The following is a 21,211-nucleotide window of genomic DNA, read 5'->3' on the forward strand; positions in this document are numbered from 1 at the left end:
GTGGCATAGTGGTAGAATGCTTGCTTAGCATGCATGAAGTCCTGGGTTTGATTCCTCAGTACCACATAAACAGAAAAAGCCAGAAGTGGTACTGTGGTTCAAGTGGAAAAGTGCTAGCCTTGAGGAAAAGCTCAGGGACAGTGAGTGCCCAAGCCCTGAGTTCAAGCCCAGGACTGGCAAACAAACAAACAAATAAATAAAAGAATAAAAAAAAATTCTCCATGGAAAGTACCTGGAAAGAAATGTTAAGAGGTGCCTCACAATGGCAATTCAACTTGTGACAAATACTCTTTCCTCAACTATAGTTAAAGCATTCAAGTGCTGATTCACACACATCATCACAACTACTCAAGAGGCAAAGATGGGGAAGTTAATAGTTCAAGGCCATTTTGGTCAAAAAAATTAATACAAAGCCATCTCAATAAAAGAGCCGGGCATTGTGGTTCAGAGCTATGATTCTAGCTAGATAGGAGGCATAAACTGAAGGATTATGATTCAGATTAGGCTGAGCCAAAAAAAATTTAGAGTTTACCTAAGAAGCATAAAGGTGTGGCTCAAGTGGTAGGGCATCTTCCTAGCAAGCACAAGGCTCTAAACCTCAACCCAAAGCAATGACAAATAAGTAAATAGTAAGTAAATAAGAAATACCCGAGTTATAAATATAACACTAATCAAAACATCTGTTCAAAAATATTCCCCTAAAAGAAGTGACAGGTATTCAATTAATAATAAACAAAATACTAGCACCTATTTCATGGTTGTTTAGTGAACTATGCTCATCTCCTTGGTAGATCATGAATACATTAGTGCTCGCAGATAGATGAATAGATATTAAAAATGATTCATCATCGAAAAGTCTAGTAATTTTGCAAAGTTTAAGGAGACACTGGTCCTCAAACAAGAAATAAGTTTGCAATATAAAAATTTAGGCTCTTAAAACTCCCATAGCATTAGGAAAATTCTTTGTACATAATATTTTTTTTTTCCAGAATGGCACTGTACTTACTTAGTAAGTTTTTGTGTAATAGAAACAAATTAAGGATGTAGCTTGCTGGTAGAGAATTTTCTAGCATTCACAAGGACCTAGGATCCTCAGCAGAGAGAGGGAGCAGGGGAGAATACAGGTGAAATTATGATTACTATTATAAAGTGAAAGAATGGGCTATACTTCCAAGCTGGACCGAAACTCTTGAGCTCAAGTAATCTTCCTGCCTGGGTCTCTTGAGAAGCTGTAGCTACAGGTAGGTGCTTCTATGCCTGGAGAGGTGAAATTTTAACAACTAATAGTATTACAGATCTTACCATTTGATCCACAAGTATATGGAAGGTCAGAGAATGGAAGATAACTTATTTAGGAAGGAGGAACACAAGCTCACCATTGTAGTAGTCCCATGATATGGTCCAAGAATACTATTAAGAGTCAATCAGCCTTGTCTAACTCTATTTCTATCAATACACACATAGGCCCACAATCTCACATTTGCAATTCTGAGGTTGAAAGGTAAGATTCAAAATCTAAGCAAATACATTTTGCGGCAAAATTGGATATGAGACTGACATTAGCATATTAATTTATTCTTTGTGTGAATATTCATATTTCTTCCTGCATAAATATTAATGTGTTTGATTATGGGGTGTTGTCCCAGATCCCACAGGGAATATATTAATATATGGTGCATGCATTTCATTACTCTTCTAGAAATGTGAACTTTTCTGAATTCCGAAACACACCCAGTTTCTTCCATTTTACACTGAGGGGTTGTAGACCTGAACTTTCTTTTTTTTTTTTTTTTTTTGGGGGGGGGGGTCTGGTCGCGGGGCCTGAACTCTGGGCCTGGGCGCTGTCCCTCAGCTCTTCAGCTCAAGGCTAGCACTCTACCACTTGAACCACAGCGCCACTTCCGGCTTTTTTCTTTTTGCTTATGTGGTGCTGAGGAATAGAACCCAGGGCCTCATGCATGCAAGGCAAGCGCTCTACCACTGAGCCACATTCCCAGCCCCTGGACCTGAATTTTCTTTTACAACTTTCTGAATCAAGTGTTTCCGAATACCACCACTATGAAAAATGTCACAGGGAAGAAGGTGTGCTTTGCCTGCTTTCTCTGCTTGTCTGGATAACAAGGAATCCCAACAGCTTTCACATAACCAACGGACATATATGCTCCCTGGGAGTTCCATAACTGCACAGAACAGTCTGCTCTGAGCTACCTACTCCTGTGGGTAAAGTTCCAGGTCTAGAACTTGCAAATAGCTACATATACCAATCTTAGAATATTTTTTAAATAGCATACAAGCTGACATTATTGCTACTTAATTATTAACAGGAATACATTTGGGACTTTTTGGTGAGTTAGGAAAGGACAAAATAACAACAACAAAAATCAAAGTAAAACCTGTTAACATCACGGACATTGAACTCTTCTGGGCTGGTCTGTTTCTAAAGTCTCAGTGTGCTTAATGCTTGAGAGGAGCTCCCACCGGTAAAAGGTTTCATCCTTAGAATTGAGTTGAGTACCCTTATTAGGTTTGACAAATAAAGAGCTAATGGAGGGAGTAGTAGACTCCAGGTCTATTACAAGGGAAGATCTTAGACTCCAGGACATCAAACTCTCTTCCCACAGAAAAACTATCAGAGATAAAACAGTCTGGGGGAAGTAAGAGAGCTTAGAGTTGTAAGTTGTCAGCCGAACAGCTTCCTAAGGCATAATACAAGTCACTCAGGTCAGTAGAAAACATTAGAACTCACTGTATTTGTGGATGCCTTTAAAAAACTTCTTAGATAAAAGGCCTAAGATTTCACTGTGCAACATCCAAAAGGATTCATTTATCTACTGAAAAAAATTCACTGAAGAAAGAAGATAAGTAAGGAAGCCTCCCTCAAAGCACCAGATAAGCAAGCCCCAAAGGCAATGAGACAATGTGGCTTTTCATGGGTTTCTCCTACTCTGGTCAGCGCCACCTGCAGACAGGAGAACTAGCTTCACTGTTTTGAAAGGAATGCTTTAAGAAAATTAGGAAATGAACAATGTCAAATTTTCTTCAGTTTGAAACTGCAAATGCCTCCTGTTCTATCCTCCCAAGGAGGATTGTTTCCTGATTTCTAATACAATTAAATCAAATGTAGGTGGACTTCTCTGAACTCAGCTTCTGTAATTTTTAGTAATCATGTTCAGAAAGTGGAAATCAGTGACTTAGGGAACTGTAACAAAAAAAATCCAGAAAAGAAACAAATGTCAGTGGACATACATGTCAATGGCTTTGAGATTTTTATGAAATAATATTTCCTATTTTTCTTTTGAGAAACACACAGACAAGTATCCATATGGATATTTGGACAATATTCAATGTTATTATCAAAACAAGCTGGTTTTATCTGATAGGAGATTGTGCTTTGGGTGATCTCTGGCCATTGTGTACAGTGACTGGATTTGTGCTTGCAGACAAACTGTTCCTTTGGAGTACAAATGAGAGTGTTGGGCACTTAATCTTTTGTGTCATAAAAAGTGAAGATGTTCAAACCAAGAGGACAAAGACTGCATCTGAGAGAAAGGTTTTTTAATCTCAGCAAAGTAAAATATCTTTCAACACCTACAGAAAGTGCTGTGGGCTACGAGGGCTAGAAAAGTACAGTACTGAGTTGTTTTTTTGCTTCTCCTAAGTATGTACTTCAAGAAGAATCTAAGGAACGACACAGGCTGAAAATCCCTACATTTTTGAAATTTTAGATTAGGAATGCTCGACCAAGAAAGTTTATGAAAACATTCCCAATCTTCAACTCTCTGAAATCTGAAGCATTTTTGGTCCCAAGTATTCTAGTGAAGAGTCAGTCAATTGGCACTGGAATCTGACTTACACAATCCCTAAATTCCTGGGAAGATGACGGATAAAGCTAGAACCTTTTACCAGTAGAAATAGGTTTGAATAACCATCTTCTCAAAGACCTCCCAAGAAATCTGGCATGTTCACAGTCTTTCCTGGTGTAATGGTCATAGAAAGGACACTAGGATGACACAGAGATGTAGACAATACATTTTATACAAAAGCATTAGTATTTAATATGAATCTAGAACTTTATGAGGTAGGAATGATAGAGGTCTTTCAATGTGCAACAATTCTCCAACAATAGAATATGAACTATTAAAGGTCTGAGACCTTCCGGGCTAGGCCCAGGATTGTCAACATCATCTTCACAGTAACAGGAAAAGGCTATTTGCCCTTTTCCTGCCATTTGCATTGATGGGCCTACACTTGAATCATACCAATGCCAATACAGGGTTTGATGGTATTCTTTTTTACAACACATTCACTACTATCTCCAAAAACACCAGTTAAGAAGTCCTTGATGAAGCAATAAAACACTCATCTCCAAAAACAATCTACCCATATGCATATACACTCTAAAAAATATTCTGTGATGAAATGGAGTGTATGCAAAAAGCATTTGCTGCCTAGTGAAGTACAACAGATGCCTCAAGGAGAAGCCCTTGTTGAATGAGTTTCAAGCTGAACTAACTAGGCTGTAAGAGGGGAAATGACTCCTTATCCTACTAAGATACCTACATCTGAATTTGTGGATCCTTTGAATATGTAGTGTTATGTGGAAGAGGAGAAGGTAAGGTATGAATTTAATTAAATTTGCTTATCAACAGATAAGGAAGGGATTCTGGATTATCCAGCTGGGTTTAATGACAAAGGAGTCCTTAAAAGTGGAAGAGGGCTGGGCTGTGGTGGCTCAGGCTAACTATTCAGAAGGCTGGTATCTGAATACTGTGGTTTGAAGTCCAGACAGGAAAGTTTATGAGACCTATCTCCAATTAACTAGCAAAAAGCCAGAAGTGGAGTGATGGCTCAAGTGGCAGAAGATCTGCCTTCAGTGGAGGGAGAAAAGAGTTAAGGGGGAAGTGCCCAGGCTCTGAGTTCAAGACCACAGGTACTGGCACACGCAAAAAAAAGAGGGAGGCAGAGAGTGATGGATAATTGCCAGGAAAAGTATATGACAGAGGCAGGGAAGACTGCTAACTTTGAAAAAAGGCAAGTGCAGGAACAGAGAACTGCAGGCCACACAGTTCTCTCCTCAAGCATTGAGGTGGGTTTATCTGTTATACAGCAATAAAAACTAAAAGGAGTGACATTGATCAAGATGCCCTATATTCATAAACTGCTTTGTTGAATGGCAACTACTTTATACAACTACTTAAAAGTAATATAGTAAAAATACTTTAAAGAACTGCCAACAACACGGCTGTTTACACTTGCATAGATGGCCAATTCTTGCCTGAAGACTAAAAAAATAAGTCTGTTACTTCAGGGAAAACAATCGACAATATTTTATGCCAATTATGATGTTTAGTCTTTATGGCAAAACATTGAACTGTGGAAAACTTGTAGCTATCCCAAAAAGCTTGCACGCTCCATAACACTGGAACTTTTCCAATAATATCAATGCTTCTGTTACTAGGATGTTTTCATTATTATGAATCGAGTAAACACCTGCAAAATCTACATAGGTGGGTCAATATTCAGTAATAGCTACATGAAGTTACAAAATCATGTGCTGGTAAAAACTTATTCAAAGTGCACAAAAGACAATACATTTTTAGTATAACTACAGTACACTCGTGGTTTCAAATTTCATAGTGCTATTTATCTTTAAGAAACCACCAATTTGCATTGAGTTTTAATATCATATCAAAGAAAAGTAGCCACAATCATCTGAAAGGCCATAAAATACCCTTCTTTCCCCAAGTATCTACACCATGTGAAGACAGATTTTCTCCAACCACTCCAACCCAAGCAGAATGCACAGACAAACAGTAGAAGCAAATATGCCAGCCCATTGCCTCCTCTTATACCAGATATTAAATCATATCTGCAAAGATGTTCAATGATGCTATTCACTGCATTATTTTTAGTTGTTCTCGCAAAATTTTATATTATGGTAAAATAGCCTTACTATTGTTATTTTTAAATGAATTAACATCTCAATGTCTAAAATTGTCTATTTAAAAGTTAATACTGTAAATAAACATAAACAAGCAAAAAGTCACATAAACTAAAGCTTTGGGGGGGGGCCTTTGGGAACTTGAGAACAAGATGAAAATGTTTGCAAACAAAATAGTTTTTTAAAAAGATTAAGAAAAATAGAAACAAACTTAAGAGAGCTATTGTCTACCACTGCTTTATTCTGTGCTTCTCAATCAGGACTAAGGCGGGCAAGTACCGTTTCTTATGTTTCTCATTATTCTGATGATGTCTTTTCTGAAGATTCTTTCACGATTTTTCCCTTTGTCTGCATCTAAGGTTTTCTCTGTACCAGTGGTTTATAGGTTTTTGTATTCTTGAATCTGCACTGGGATCTGTGAGTTCAGAGTCTGAAGCCATATGGAATATGTTGAGTTGTTATAGCCTCACTGACACTGTCAGGTGTTGCTAACCCCTCTGAGGACTCTATTATAAACTACTAATAGGCCAGGTGATGGATATCCCACAGCACACTTGCTAGTTTGGGGATTTTTTTTCTTAATTAACTTGTTGGTATATAATTTTGTTTTTAACTACAATTCTGTGCACTGTGTAAGCTGCAGTTAATCCTACCCAATGTATTTTTTTCAATGGTTTGTAGTTTTTACATCTATAATTTAGATTTGGAAATTTATATCTATTTCTGTTTAGTACTCTGTAATCTTTCCTCTTACCTCCTCAACATATAGAAAGAAATTTGTGTCATTAACATGATTGGCTTTAATTTTATCTTCCCTTACTAAGGACTTGTCTTTTTTCTTGCTTGCAACTTCTAACTGATTGGTCAATGTAATTTTGAATACTGTACTAGGCTTTCAGGTACTAAAATATTCCTGTATACCTATTAAATATCCTATTTTGAGGGAGGCAATTCAGACAGAATTTCCTCCCTGTAAGTATTCTTGGGCTTTGTTCTGGGACAGTCAAATTGTTTGGAAATAGCTTTATTCTTTTAGTTCTTGTTTTTTTCTAATTTTTATTTTTTATATCTGCTCTACTTGATCTAGGTTTAATCCAGTAATAATTTCTGTCCTACTATTGGGCAAGAATAGTCTGAGACTCTACCCACTGGCAGATGAAATCTGAGTTTTCCTGTATGTTTCCTGTATGTTTTGTGGAAGCAGAAACTATTCTCACATGAGGGAAATTGAGTGTATTCTCTTCCCTAATGCACTATTCTAGGAACTTTAGTCCCCCAGCCTTTAACTGTGTGTTTCAACCTGAGCTGCAGCATAGAAATTATTCAGGTTGAATGCTGGAGAAGTGTTAAGAGCTCTCAACTTCCTTCTGACTTCACTGTCCTGCCGTGCCTAATGTCCAATGTCACATCTCCCTTCAGTTTGTAAATCAACTTTACTGAGATACAATTTCTAAAGGGTACACTGCATGTTTGAGGCATGCAACTTAATGTGTGCTAACAAATGACCACTCTAATGACCACTCCCCGGTATTTCATCCATTTGCACATCATCTCAAGCAACTGCCTAAGGCAACTAGTGAAGGCAACTAGTGACTGAGTTTTTTTTTTCACTATGAATTACTTTTGCATACACTTTTCATGAATATTTTCAGTGGCAGTACTCTACAATGCCTTCTACCTACTCTTAATGCTTTGTAGCTCAGCCAATATTGATGGCCAACTGTCTGTCTTATTGCATCTGGCTAGTCTGCATTTTTTTCTCTTTTTCTCTTCAGAAGTTACTATTAAAATTGGTCCAACTCTAAATTAGTATTAACTTGCTAGGTAAAGAGAGAAGTTCTTGATTCTGTCTTAATACATGTTTTCAAACTTCTCATCAGTTTTAAGTTACTTTCTACAAATATCAAAGTATTTCTTGGAATATTGCTTCTATTCCCAACTGATGCATAAATGTCTTTTCTTCTAGAAATCCAATCACACATTTGTATTACACTGGGACTCACATGCCTTTTAGACATTTTTCTGTATTTTTCATGTTCTCTTGTCTTTATTCTTCAGCTGTTACTTTTTTCTGATAAACTGTCTTCATTGATTTTCTCTTTTCTTATGTTGAATACAGTTTTAAACACATCTACTTTTAGATGAATACGACCTTATCCTATTTTTATATGAGTTTAACTTACATTTATTTCCAGCTTGATTGTTTTATAGGTTTGAGTTTCTCTGGTATGACTTGAAATCCATTTTTTAAAATCTCTGTAACTCTGAGAGCTGTGAGAACTCTTAGCTGTCTGCTGATATGAATCTGCTGCTCTATGTAGGACATCAGCCTCTCCCTTTTACATACCAGGCAAATATCCTAGGGAAGAAACACTGCAAGATATTTCAGAAGTTCAACTCTAATTTCCAAATTATTTCTTTGGATCAAAGTTTTTGTGTCATGTTCATGAATTCCTCCATAAAGCCACAAATCCCATTAAAACCTTTTTTTTAGGTTTTGGAAATAATTTTCATGTAGGTTACGATATTTAAGTCCAGGATTATAATTTTGTTTACGGATGTCCAGTTGTCCCCAGCACTATTTGTTTGAAAAGCTTATCCTTCCTCCTTCAAATTGCTTTTATAGCTTTGCCAGAAATCAGTTGGATACATTTGTGTGAAGCTATTTCTGGTTTTTCTATTCTGTTCTACTGACCCATGTGTTTATCCTTTAACAATAACACTCAGTCTTGATTACTCTAGCTATATAATACATCTTGAAATAAGGCAGAACACATTTCTTCCATTCCCAAATGATTTTAGCTCTTCTAGTTTCCTTGCCTTTTCACATAAATTTTAGAATTTTTGTAACTATAAAAACTATTGCTAAGATTTTGATAGCAATTGTGATAAATGAAGAATCAGCTTGGAAAGACCAGATGTTATTAATATTAACATGCACTGAATCTTTCTATAAATGATTACAGTATGCCATTTCTTTAGCCTTCTTTGACTCCTTTTACGAATGATTTGTGGCTTTCTGCATGGCAGTCCAATGCATGTTTAGTTCAGTGTGTGCCCAATTATTCTTCCTTTTCAAAAAAGAGGTATTACAAATGATATTGCCAGTTGTCACATATTCATGGAAAGAGATATAATTAACTCAATGTAAGTAGATGCTGAATCATCCATCCTAGACAAACATACTTGGTAGCTCTAACATTTTACTGATTCTCTGAGGTTCTGCACAGCCTAGCACTGCTATTATGTTATCTGAAATCAAGAGTTTTATCTTTTCCTTTCCTGTGTCTACATGATTTCTATTTCCTTTTCTTATGTGGTTAAAATGACTAGAACTACCAGTACTATGCAGATTATCAGTGGGGAGAAAATCTGAATACTGTTCAGACTTTCATTATTATAGAAAGTACACACGAGGTTTTCTTGTCGATGTTCTTCTTCAAGAGAATATTTCTTTCTATCTTTGTTTATTAAAATCATGAGTGAGTTTGAATGGTGCCAAATATATGATTTTCTTTCTTTAGTCAGTATTTTGAATATACATACCAGTACAGTAAGTTTCTTAATTGACTTTTTTTGTGTGTGTGTTGGTCGTGGGGCTTGAATTCTGGGCCTGGGTGCTGTCCCTCAGCTATTCAGCTCAAGGCTAGCGCTCTACCACGTGAGCCATAGCACCACTTCCGGCTTTTTCTATTTATGTGATGCTGAAGAATCAAACCCAGGTCCTTATGCATGTGAGGCAAGCACTCCACCACTGAGCCATCTTCCCAGCCCTCTTAATTGACTTTTGAACATTGATCCATTGTAAAAAAAAAAAAAAAAAAACTACATATACATATATACCCACACACATATACATACCATACAAATATATTTATAATTGAGTTATAGTTGCTAATATCTGACAAGGAAATTTGCAGGTATATTTATGAGGTATGTGGTTTGTGGATTTCTTTTTCTTACTTTGTCTGCTTAGGTAATTTTTTGCCTAAGCAGACAACAGCTTTCAGTTATTTTTCAGATAGGGAGTTCCCTGACAGTGATCCTCTTTACCTATAACTCCAATTGTAGGTAGGATCACTGGTGATATCCACAATATCCAGCTTGTTTGTTGAGATGCAGGCCTCATTTTTTTGCCCAGGTGGACTTCAAACATAATTTCACTCTTCTTTATGGCTGCATAGTACATCATTGTGCGTATATACTACATTTTCTTTATCCATTCAGTCAATGAAGTGTACCTATGTTGATTCAATATCCTGACTACTATGAATAATAAATAACATATGCATCCAAGTATCACTATTGTATGTTGCTAATTTCCCTTTTATCCCCAGTACTTCCCTTTGCTCTAAATTCTACTTTATCTGGTATTATAGACATTATGGTGTGTGTGTGTGTGCGCGCACGTTCATGCGCGTGTATATGTGTGTATGTGGTGTGTATGCTTGTACCTGCATGTGTGCATGCATGCACCTGCACATATTGGGTATGTTTGTACAGTCTTTTTGTCTTTTACTTTCACATTTCAAGTGAGTTTCCCTGAAATAGCCTAATAGCTTATATTGTAACTGGACATTGGTTTTTAAAAGCCCGTCCTATCAATCTGTGTTCTTCAGTATATTTAGACCATTTTACATTTAAAGAAATAATTTGGTGGACTAGGGATGACCTCTACCATTTTATTATTTTTCATTTATTTTTGTTATTCTGTCTTTCTCAAGGACTAAGCTCTGTTTTAGAACTGTGCTTTGACTTATCTACAGTGCTCTGGAATATGTGTCTTAGCAGTGTTTTTAGGTATTGTCATGTCTGTCTAGTTATATCTATGCATTAGATCCATGTCTTTAAGTGTCAACCTCCTACTAACTGGAGTGAAATGTATATACATGATTGCCCTTTAGTGGTAACATTTCCTATTTATACAACTGCCTTAATTTCTCTATGTACCTCAATATACATCTCAGATAATATCACTATGGATTCAAGTGCCAAAATAATATAGAAAATAGCAAAAGTACTTGCTAAAATTTTTACTTTTTTTTTTTTTTTTTTTGCCTGTCCTTAGGCTTGAATTCTGGGCCTGGACGCTGTCTCTTGAGCACTTTCACTCAAGGCTATCGCTCTACCACTTGAGCCACAGTGCCACTTCTAGCCTTTTCTGTGATTCAATTGGAGTCTTACAGACATTCCTACTAGGGGTGGCTTCAAACCAGACCTCAGTCTCCAGAGTAAAATTTTCACTCTTTATATTTTTTGTTCCTCTTTCTTGAAGGTCTGAACCTCTTCTTTTATCATTTGCTATATAGGGAACCTTTTTTTTAGCCACAATTCTCTTTCACGAACAGGCTTTTTTTCACTACTAAAAATCTGAATTTTCAATAGATTCATATTCAACTGCCTGGTCCTGGTCTCTACAGTAGCTTTCCCACAACTATGACCTTCACTATGATGTTCCATGATTTTTCCCAATTCAAACTTGTGCTTTTTCAGCATTTTTACTTTTTTTTTTTTTTTTAAAAACAAAACCTCCTATTGGCAAGCCTTTAACTAAGTCTCTCCCAATGCGGCCAGCAATCACTTTAACACTTTCTGAGCATGGAATTCATTTTGTCACAGGTAAGATCCATGTCATGGAAGATGGTCAGGCATTTCTGGCTTTGAACATCCTCAGTAATTACCATGAACTTTATAAATGCCACTTCATGGTTCTGTAGATCAGCAAGATTCATGTCAAACACATGACGCTTTAGACCATGTGTTTCCGTAAGAACTTATTAGTATTTTTCGATACTTCTTAGATTGAACATGGCCAATTGTAACAATCATACTTAGAAAATGGATCAACCACTTTCCTCTGGGCTACCATTTACTGCCTTTTGTAAGCCACTTGTTCTTACCACGGTGTTGCTCAAAGAGTCAAAAGGGAATTAGCCATATTTTAGGGGTAGGTCTACTGGTGACAAAGTCTATTCGTTCTCCTATGATCTCAGCATCTTGACTTGCCTTTCATTCCTGAAGCATGCTTTTTTTTTTGAATACAGAATTCTGAGTTGATAGTTTCTTTTTTTTCTCCCAGTACTTACAAAAAGAATGTCATGTCATTGCCTTCTGCTATCCACGGTTTCTAGTGAAAAATCTCTCATTCAAATTGGTTTTCCTTAATAGGTAGTATGTCATTTCTCTATTTCAGCTCTTAAACTTCTTTATTTAGTGTTCATAATTTGACTAGAATGTGCCTTTGCTGTGGCCTTCTTTAGATTTATCTTATTTGGTTTTTAATTAGCTTCTTAAATCTGTGGGTTTATATCTTTTGCCTAATTTATCTATTTCTTTTTGCATGATTTTTCAAGACCTGTCTACTTTCTCTTCTCCTTCTAAGACATTAAGGACACAATTGTTAAGTGTTTTCTTTTAGTCCTACAAATCCTGAGGCTCCCATTTTTTCACTGTATTCTTTTTTGTTCAGAACTGGTGATTTCTACTGTCCTATCTTCAAGTTCATGGATTCTTTTCTCTATCCCTCTTTTGCTATTAAGCCCATATATTTGAATTTCTTTAATTTTTTATTTTTTTTAACTTTTAATTTTTTGTCGGTCATGGAGCTTGAACTCTGGGCCTGAGCACTGTCCTTCAGCTCTTCAGCTCAAGACTGGTGCTCTACCACTTGAGCTACAGCGCCACTTCCAGTTTTCTGATTACAGGCGTGAGCCAGCAGCACCCCAGTTCTAAAATTTTTATTTTGTTTGCATTTACAGCTTCTATTTCTGTGTTGTCTTCTTATCATCTCATAAATAATAATCATAATTGTTCAGCGAAGCATTTTTAATGGCTGTTTAAGAATCATTGTTAAGGGTTGGCATTCATTGTATCTTTTCATTTTCCAATTATCCTTATGGTAAGTATGACTAGAAATTTACAATACAAATATGGACATTTGGGGTATAATGTTATGAGAGTTGGGCCTTATTTAAATCTTTTGTTTTAGTAGGCTTTCATTATTACCACTCTGGGAGGTAAAGGGAACACAACCAGGTGATGTTCAGAGTCAAACTTCCCTTTTAGTCTCCATAACTCTTTAAGGGAAAGCAATACCTTTGGGGTAGAAGTTTCAGCTTCCTATTAGAATTCTATTGATGTGACTGTGGCTGGAAGTATATCGTTCCTGTATTCTATGTGGCTTGATAGACGTTGTAATGGGTCTCAAGGGGATATCAAAACTGCTCTCCAGGGCTGGGAAGATGGCTCAGTGGTAGAGCGCTTGCCTTGCATGCATGAGGCCCTGGGTTCGATTCCTCAGCACCACATAAGCAAAAAGAAAAAAGTCGGAAGTGGTGCTGTGGCTCAAGTGGTAGAGCACTAGCCTTGAGCTGAAGAGCTGAGGGACAGCACCCAGGCCCAGAGTTCAGGCCCCACGACCAGACCCAAAAAAAATAACTAAACAAAACTGCTTTCCATTAAGCTTTCTCTGATGCCCTTCCCCATGGGAATAGCAAGGAAGGGGTTCCTTGCCACTCTACAAATAAGGAAGTTCAGCTCTTCACTTAGCCCTTCTCCAGCAGTGTTGCACCAAGGATCAGGAAGAAGATCAGTAGTCAGCTGGGATAGAGAGACTATTGTAAATATTTTTTCTCTTTCAATAGCTTTCCCCTTTGGGTCTTTTTGCTAAAGATAAGAAACTATTGGGGCATTTTTTGTCTGAGGTTGCTGACTTCTTCAGATTCATACTGGGATGTATAAACAACAAGAACAAATAAAAACTGAGAGACTTCACCATGCTTATTCCTAAGATCCCAAGGCTCCTAGCAAGTCTGTTTCTTCTGCTTATTTTCCAGATTTGTGTGTGTGTGTGTACACGCGCGCATGCACACGCCAATACTAGGGCTTAAGCTCAGAGCCTGGGCCTGGGTACGGTCCCCTATCTTTGTTGTTCAAGGCTGGTGCTTTACCATTTTTTCCACACTTCTATTTCCTGCTTTTTGCTGGTAATTGGACATGAGAGTCTCATACACTTTCCTGCTAAGGCTGACTTTGAACCACGATCTTCAGAACTCAGCCTCCTGAGTTGCTAGGATTTTAAGTGTGAGCCACCAGAGCCCAGATTCTAGATTATTTTAATTTTTTTCTTTATATACAATGTCCAACATTTTTGGCTATACTTAGGAACAAGAATAGAGAAAATAAAACAAAACAAAATAGACCTATCCTTTTTTCCAGAAACTGAAGTCACAAAATAGTTTTAAAAATATTTCGTCTATTTTTTCTAAATAGTGGGTGTTATTCTCACTGGACAATCTGGTCTACAGTAAGCTACTCTGCCATGGCTGGTCCTTTGTGTTTTGAAATCTTTATGATTCACATTGACAGTACTCATTTTGGTTTTATGTTCATAAACATAATTTTCTGAACTACTTCCTTCAGATAAATCTATATTGTCCTCTAAAAATGAACACCAAAGAGACTAGGAAAAAGCTTATTTTTGAGAGCAAAAAAATGCTAATTTGAAATTTTATCTTCATTGGAAATTACTAACAAAAATCCAATTAAAAAACAACATATGGATACTGGGTAGGAAAGAGTTTTTATAAAAGTTTTGGCAGACGTTTTCAAAACTATTTATGCATACTTACATAGATATATTCTATTTTTATCTCTAGCATAATGTAAAGGAAATATTCTATATCACATAATCTTACTTAATGATGTGTTGTGAAAAACTTCTCACAAAAATAAAAAAGCTTCATCTGGGGTATTAATCTGATACTAACTCTACACGTGATTTGACACTGAGATGAATTTCAATTAAATAGGAAAAAAAAAACCTCCCTTGCAGAATTGTTAACTGTAGAAAAAAACTAAAATCAACCCAAATGCCCATCAATAGAGAGGCAGTTTAAATCAATTATGGAACAGTAACATAATGGAATATTATGCAGCCATAATGATGATAATGGGAAACTTTTCTATGTAATGACATAGAAACATCTCCAAACTCTATTAATCAAGTAAAAATGTATGGTCTTCAGATTGCCTTATTTTATATAAGAAAGCAGGGCAATAAAAGTACATATGTCACAGTAGTAGGACAAGGAAACACAGAAATACTGTATATAAGAAACCAATAAAAGTAGCTGGGCACCAGTGGCTCACACCTGTAATCCTAGCTACTCAGGAGGCTGAGATCTGAGGATTGCAGTTCAAAGCCAACCCAGGCAGGAAAGTCTGTGAGACTCTTATCTCCAATCAACCACCAGAAAACTGGAAGTGGCAATGTGGCTCAAGTGGTAAAGTGCTTGCCTTGAGCTGAAGAACTGAAGGACAGTGCCCAGGCGCAGAGTTCAAGCCCCACGACTGACAAAAAAAAAGAAAAAAAAAGAAAAAGGAAAAAGAAAACAATAACTGATAACTGAAAGAATAAAAACAAATAGGTAAAAGGTAGAAATGAGATTGCTCAATATAGTTACATTATTTAAGGCTACTACTACTCAAAATCCTATAGTGAAGAAACAGTTTAACTTTTTATTTTATAGTTAAGTGTAAAACACAAGCCATAATTTAAAAGCAGTAAGCTGTACAACTGTCACCAGTCTTTCTGTTTTTGTGGACTTTGAACCAAATAATCCTTACTACAGGTAACTGTATCTTGCTCTGCTGTTACCACAGTCAATGTCTCCCAATGCCAATGCCATCAGTCATGTTAATCATAGGATATTCTCAGTAGAAATGTCTCCATCCTGTCATCCAATCCAGCCTCAGTCAGGCAAAACATGGATGTGCTAACATAGACTGTCCACTACTTGTAAATATATGAGACAAAGTTGCCCCTGCCCCCTCCTTTCTCCTGACGCAATGGGTGACAGGTATATTTTCCTCATGAGAATGCACATTAAGGTGCAGTTGTGGTCTGAAACTACTTTGTAGCCATCTAAACTTTAAACATGCATCAGCTACTCATATAACCTAAAAGGAGATTTAAATTCTAGGAATGACATTGTTCTGCCAAAGTGTCATTCACAGAAAATTGGTTTTGAAAAGTATGTTTCCCCAATGGGTCATTTTTCAAAACCATCTAACTGAATCAAAGAAAAAAGTGGCTGGTCAAACTCATTTATCCTTTCAATAAAATAATCCAGCCCAGCAGTGAGTAGGCTAAGTCAGCAGTGAATTTCATTCATGCTCAAAGGCTCAACGTTGCTTATTACTGGATAAATATTGCACTTTCCTTATATTCCTTAATATATATTACAAGTTACATTAAATACAATTACTGTTCTTCTTAATCTAACTTACATGACTTGAAGATCAACTTTTTACAATTTAAAAAATCAATACATATTTTTTCATTTCAGTATAGATTTAACAAACATCTAGAAGAACATGACAGACACTTTATTTAGGCAAAATGACTACTGTGTAAATACAACCTAACATTTCCTAATTGAAAAGGACTACTATAATGTTTAATGAGGACTACTATAATGTTTGTACTTTAAATATGTACAGGAGAGCCCTGCTCCAATTTTATTTGGGTTTAATGTGTTAAACTTAATATTGACCACTGAAGCCTGCAGCTACCTGCAGCTATGAGGCTTGGAACCTGTTCCATGCTCTTCACTTCTCATGGGAATGGAAAGGAGGTGAGGTATACAGCATACTGGTTGAGAATGTGGGCTCTGCAGTCTGTGTGCCTGAATTTAAGACTATTATTTGGAGATCCTAACTGATCACCTCTGACTGCCTCAGTGTACCTGTCTGAAAACTACAAATAAGAGAAGAAACATAAAAGGATTCTGAAGATTAACTGAAAAAATTTATGTAAACTGCTTCACACAATACCTGGCTTTGTCACTACTACATTATCTACTTTTCTTACTCTACTCTCTAACATGTACCTCATGTTCCTGCTCATCCAGACTTCTTATTGCTCATGAACACACTCTGCTGCTGTCACTCTACTTTGTTATTTCTTGATGAGTTTGGGCCACCCTACCATGTATTTTTCTCCAAGGTACAGCTCATTTGGATTCTATGAACCAGCCATTGCTTAGTCTCATTGGTTTGCACTAACATTGCTCTGTTACTCTTATTATATGAAGCTTGACATCCATTATAATAATGTATAATCTTCTCCCCATCATAAGTAAGGAGCATATCTTACTGCCCTATTTATTCTCTGCAATATTTAACAATCTACAAGAGTAAGACACCAAAACATTTATTAGATTTGAAATGGTCATTCCTACTTGTAATAATCAAGTATAATGTCACTTATAGTAAGAGTTTTTTCATAAGATGTTCATAAAGATTAAATGAAGTAATGTATGAAAAGCACAATCAGCACATTTATTATTTCATAGTCATCAACAACAGCTCAACAGCTAATGTTTACTCTGTGGTCAGCATTACATTGAGGTATTGTACACGTATGAATTCCTGAGCTTGGCATGACAAGCTTTCATTCCCCTATACAAAATAAATGAGATAGAGGTGTTTTTAAATAACCTCTTAAGAAAAATAGCCTTTTTTTTTTTTTGGTCAGTCATGGGACCTGAACTCTGGGCCTGGGCGCTGTCCCTCAGCTCTTCAGCTCAAGGCTAGCGCTCTATCACTTGAGCCACAGCGCCATTTCCAAGAACAATAGCTTTGATACAACAAATTTTAAAATAACTGAATTAGTCATGTAACTTAAAAAAATCATCTGAACAATAATGGGATTCCTAATAATTGGCTATATAGTTGTTTTACTGATAAAAATAGCATGAAAGAATAAATAAAAATTAGCAAAGCTTAAAATATAAATAATATTATTAAAAACTGCTATTCAAGAAGCTGGGATACAAGGATCACAGTTCAAAGCCAGCCCAAACATAGAAGTCGATGAGAATCTTATGTCCAATTAATTAGCAAAAAGCTGGAAATGAACATGTGGTTCAGGTGGAAGACTGCCAGTCTTGAGCAAAACTGCCAAGTGAGACCACGAGGCCGAGTTCAAGCCCCAGTATAAGCACAATCCAGTGATTATTAGGAAATGAGAGGAAGAAAATGACTGAGAACTAGTGTTTAACTCAATCCCCTCAACTGTAAAACAGCCCAGTATCATACTGCTAAAGGGGTGCTGCCAGCACTAAATCATATGATACTAATTAAGTGATTAGACCATAGTAATAATGCAACATACACTTACCTAATTTGTCTCTATCATAACAGATGTTCTCAATTAGCTAATAAATAATGACCTGCAAACATGACAGGTAAATGGACTCCAGAGTTGATCCAAATTTTCTAAAGCCCAAAGTATGAAAACAATGTCCATGATTTATAGCTTCTCACTCTCATTTTATGTAACAATGAAAATAGACAGAAATAAATAGTGAAAGATCCACATCATTATCAGGAAGTAGATGTGAATGTCTGGATAAAGTGTAAAGCATAAAGTTATTTTCCAACATGTATCTTTTCAGGTCAGGAAAAAAAGCATACATCCCACTCATACATACGTACCATTGTAAAGTCAAAATGAAAAACAAATTATTAGGTCTTGTGCAGTGTTTCCTTGTATATCTTACAGATAAATTTTTAAATTTTTGTTTTGCGCCAATTTTAGCTTTTTGTAGTAGGAAAAAAAAATAAAGGAACAAGAATCTGAAAGGCAAAAATGCCACCACATAGGAACAAATTGTGTTTTCTTTTCTTTTTTTTGCTGGTCCTGGGGGTTTGAACAGGGCCTGGGCACTGTTCTGAGCCTGTTTATGCTCAAGGCTAGTGCTTTACCACTTGAACCACAGTGCCACTTGCAGCTTTTTCTGAGTAGTTTTTTTTTTCTTTTTTTAAAATCAGAGATGAGAGACTTTCTGCCTAGGTTGGCTTTGAACCAAGATCCTCAGATCTCAGCCTCCTGAATAGCTAGAATTACAAATGTAAGCCACCAGCACTTGGCTTTGTGTATTTTTATAGACATAATTAAGTCATTTAGTAAGAGTAGAAAAGGTAGTAACTGATTAGCTTTTAAACATTTAAACAAATTTAAAAGTTCCTTATACTAAATCCAATTTCTCTTTATTACATTAACTCATTTTAAAAACAAAGACCTAGAAATACATGAATTACATCTCAACATATAGCTTGAAATTTTAAAAAAATGACTGCAACCATAGAAAACAGGATGTGTAATCCATGCATGTACATTGTGCATTCACATGTGTAATTCATGCACTTGCATATGCATTTCATTTAAAAATACATATTTCTTTAGAGAGGGGGGAGAAAAAGAAGGAAGGGAGAGTCAGAGACAGACGCAAAGATAGAAACAGAGTGGTGTGTGAACCAGTACTTGGGATTGAATTCAGGGCCTTGCCTTGCTGATGATCTATCAATTGAATTACAACTTCAGTTCAGGGCTTTTGGCTAACTAACCGGAGATAAGAGTCTCAAAGACTTGTCTGACTAGGCTGGCTTTGAACTGTGATCCTCAGATCTCAGCCTTTTGAGTAGCTAGATTACAGGTGTGAGCCGCTAGTTCGCAACTTAAAATAATTTTTTTTTTTTTGGGTGCCAGTACTACTGCTTGAACTCAGGGCCTGGGTACCTCCTTTAGCTTTTCCTACTCAAGGCTGGTCCCTAATACTTGAGCTACATATTCATTTCTGGCTTTTTGGTGGTTAACTAGAGATAAAGAGTTTCATAAACTTTCCTGCCTGGGCTGTCTGTGAACCTCAGTTCTCAGATTTTAGCCTCCTAGGTAGCTAGGCATGAGCTATCAGCACCAGGCAAAATATAAATTCCTAAAAGCACACAAAAAAAATCACTTTCGCAAAATGGTTCCAAGGCATTAATAAGATTTTCTGGCCCCAAAGTAACACTCATACTGAAGTCACCTTTGTATACCATGTCACCTTTATACAACAACCTGTATACTCCTAACGCTGAATGCTAGAGATGGACCTAAATAAGCAAAGACAGGGGTCATTGCTGGTGCCCTTAAGTCCAAATATGAAGCTGCTACTACAGCGTAGCATACTTAAAACTTCTAGATGCTACTAACTGGTAGCATAGTGAGATCTTTTCATAGGATAGCATATTTAAGGCATTCTTTTCCAAAATAAAATTGGATAAACTCAGTGATTGCCAAACTTAACTTTTAAGACAATTGCCATAGATTATCATTAAACATTTATGAAGGAAGGGATATTTTAATATCTCCAAAAATAGGAAAGCCATATTTACAAAATAACAGCCAATTTTGTGAATTAATTTGTGTTAAACTCACACCCTGAAGGAACCATAAAGTGTTCATTACAAGGCACTATCTTCAATCTAACGTTTTTCAATCACTAATAGAGGACATAAGATGAACCAGAGATCCCAAAAGGTATTATAATTGGAATATCTATGTTTGAGTACCATGGTTTTTAATTTATATAACTTTTTATTATCTTTAAGTAATTGTGCAAAAGAGTTTCAATTCAACTTGTCAGGTTATGAGTACAATGCATCTTACTCAATGTCAAGCTTTTACATGTTTAAAACAAGGGAAATTCATAATATATACTTTCTTTATATACAAGATTTCTAATATAAATTTATGCTAAATATGACTATGGTATTAGTGTCTAGGTGAGTTTATTTCTTTGATTAGCATAGTATCTGAAATGAATAAATCAATGAAGATGAAGTTGAATCTAATCTTCATTAGCACAAATGTCTAGAATATTTACTAGAAAAATAGTTAAGTATCAGTTGCCTTCTGAAGCATTCAGAAGCTATGAATTATTAAGAGCAAAGTGGACAGAAACCTGAGGATGAGAAAAGTTATAAGCAACTATTGGTTCATTTCATCTTCTCACTGGCTGAAACAGAAAAGCAAAACTGATTTTTTTGGTCTCTATTTTAATAAAACTGGAAATTTTACTTAAGAAAATGTTATCCAAATTTGTTATGATAATGGCATTCAATGTCTGGACCAATACATTGTAAAGAAGTTTTTCAACGGTATTTGAAACTAATTGTACCTACTAACAGGGTATTAAACAGGTGATATACTAAAAAGGAGATAAAGAAAGATTATATAAATGCAATATAGTAAATCTCCTTATTTGTAGATTTATTACCTAGATCCCACCAGTCAAAAATAATAGTAATTAACATATCAAAAGACATTTCAAAACATTTCAAATATTAAGCACATCAAGTTGCTCAGTTATTGAGGAAACTCAATCAGTTCCCATTTATTATCAATTGTGTTTAAATTGTGTATCTGCTGAGTACTTCCTG

General features: G+C 36.1%; 1 protein-coding gene across 4 annotated transcripts in view; it reads right to left on the minus strand.

Moving 5' to 3' along the window:
- The window catches only part of Sipa1l1 (signal induced proliferation associated 1 like 1), a 335,149-nt gene that overhangs the window by 90,638 nt on the left and 223,300 nt on the right, over nucleotides 1-21,211 (minus strand). The window lies entirely within an intron of this gene.

The sequence above is a fragment of the Dipodomys spectabilis genome, unplaced genomic scaffold (genome assembly GCF_019054845.1).
Source record: "Dipodomys spectabilis isolate Male_0828 unplaced genomic scaffold, ASM1905484v1 ptg000157l, whole genome shotgun sequence".
NCBI classification, from domain to species: Eukaryota; Metazoa; Chordata; class Mammalia; order Rodentia; family Heteromyidae; genus Dipodomys; species Dipodomys spectabilis.